Source organism: Nicotiana tabacum, chromosome 4 (assembly GCF_000715075.1).
Source record: "Nicotiana tabacum cultivar K326 chromosome 4, ASM71507v2, whole genome shotgun sequence".
Lineage (NCBI taxonomy): Eukaryota > Viridiplantae > Streptophyta > Magnoliopsida > Solanales > Solanaceae > Nicotiana > Nicotiana tabacum.
This window is the reverse complement of record NC_134083.1, coordinates 59,714,216-59,716,668: the sequence shown is the minus strand read 5'-3', so window position 1 is coordinate 59,716,668 and position 2,453 is coordinate 59,714,216.

Below are 2,453 nucleotides of genomic sequence, written 5' to 3'. Positions count from 1 at the left end.
GAGTGGGTCGGGGCCCCCGGAGCCGGATCGCCTAAAATTTTTTCGGTTTATCAAATACGACCTAAGGAACCATAGTCACCGCCCCGCCATGATCGTTCCTAGTCTTTTGCGTTTTTCAGCCAAAAAACTAGAATTCCGCGCGATTTCCATATTTTCGTGTGCTTTAGCCCACGCCTTCCAAGGGGTCCCGGGAACCCCGAACCCCGATCGCCTAAAAATTTTTCGGGCCATCAAATACGACCTAAGGAACCATAGTAACCACCCCGCCATGATCGTTCCTCATTTTTTGCATTTTTCGGCCGAACAACTAGAATTCCGCGTGATTCCCATATTTTTGTGTGTTATAGCCCACACCTTCCGAGTGTTCCCGGGACCTCCGGACCCATATCGCCTAAAATTTTTCCGAACTATCAAATACGACCTAAGGAACCATAGTCACCGCCCAGCCATGATCATTCCTCATTTGTTGCATTTTTCGGCCAATAAACTAGAATTCCACCCGATTACAATATTTTTGTGTGCTATTGCCCACCCTTCCAAGTGGTTCCGGGACCCCCGGACCCCGATCGCCTAAAATTTTTCCGGACTATCAAATACGACCTAAGGAACCATAGTCACCGCCCTGCCATGATCGTTCCTAGTCTTTTGCGTTTTTCAGCCAAAAAACTAGAATTTCGCACGATTTCCATATTTTCGTGTGCTTTAGCCCACACCTTTTAAGGGGTCCCGGGAACCCCGAACCCCGATCGCCTAAAAATTTTCCGGGCCATCAAATACGAACTAAGGAACCATAGTAACCACCCCACCATGATTGTTCCTCATTTTTTGCGTTTTTCGGCCAAACAACTAGAATTCCGCGCGATCCCATATTTTTGTGTGTTATAGCCCACGCCTTCCGAGTGGTCCCGGGATCTCCGGACCCCTATCGCCTAATATATTTCCGGACTATCAAATACGACCTAAGGAACCATAGTCACCGCCCAGCCATGATCATTCCTCATTTTTTGCATTTTTCGGCCAAACAACTAGAATTCTGCGCGATTCCCATATTTTTGTGTGTTATAGCCCACGCCTTCCGAGTGGTTCAGGGACCCCCGGACCCCGATCGCCTAAATTTTTTCCGGGCCATCAAATACGACCAAAGGAACCATAGTAACCGCCCTGCCATCATCGTTTCTCATTTTTTTCATTTTTCGGCAAAAACACTAGAATTACGCCCGATTCCCATATTTTCGTGTGCTATACCCACGCATTCTGAGTGGTCCCAAGAGCCGCGGACCCCGATCGCCTAAAATTTTTCCGGGCAATCAAATATGACATAAGGAACCATAGTATCCGCCCCGCCATGATCGTTCCTTATTTTTGCGTTTTTCGGCCAAACAACTAGAATTACGCGTGATTCCCATATTTTTGTGTGTTATAGCCCACACCTTCCGAGTGGTCCCGGGACCTCCGGACCCCTATTGCCTAAAAATTTTCCGGACTATCAAATACGACCTAAGGAACCATAGTATCCGCCCCGCCATGATCGTTCCTCATTTTTTGCGTTTTTCGGCCAAACAACTAGAATTCCGCGCGATTCCCATATTTTTGTGTGTTATAGCCCACACCTTCCGAGTAGTCCCGGGACCTCCGGACCCCTATCGCCTAAAAGTTTTCCGCACTATCAAATACGACCTAAGGAACCATAGTAACCGCCCCGCCATCATCGTTTCTCATTTTTTGCATTTTTCGGCCAAAAAACTAGAATTACGCCCGATTCCCACATTTTCGTGTGCTATACCCACGCCTTCCAAGTGGTCCGAGGAGCCGCGGACCCCGATCGCAAAAAAATTTTCCGGACTATCAAATACAACCTAAGGTACTATAGTCACCGCCCCACCATGATCATTCCAAATGCTTTGCATTTTTCGGCCAAAAAACTAGAACTCCGTGCGATTTGCATATTTTAGTGTGCTATAGCTTACGCCTTTCGAGTGGTCCCGGGAGCCGTGGACCCCGATCGCCTAAAATTTTCCGGGCCATCAAATACGACCTAAGGAACCATAGTCATCGCCCCGCCATGATCGTTCCTCATTTATTACGTTTTTCGGCCAAAAAACAAGAATTCCGCTCGATTACCATATTTTTGTGTGCTATTGCCCACACCTTCCGAGTGGGCCGGGCCGCCGGACTCGGATCGCCTAAAAAATTTTCGGGCCATCAATTAAGACCTAAGGAGCCATAGTCACCACCTCGCCATGATCGTTCCTCATTTTTTGCATTTTTTGGCCAAAAAATTAGAATTCCGCCCGATTCCCATATTTTTGTGTGCTATCGCCCACGCCTTCCGAGTGGGTCGGGGCCCCCGGAGCCGGATCGCCTAAAATTTTTCCGGTTTATCAAATACGACCTAAGGAACCATAGTCACCGCCCCGCCATGATCGTTCCTAGTCTTTTGCGTTTTTCAGCCA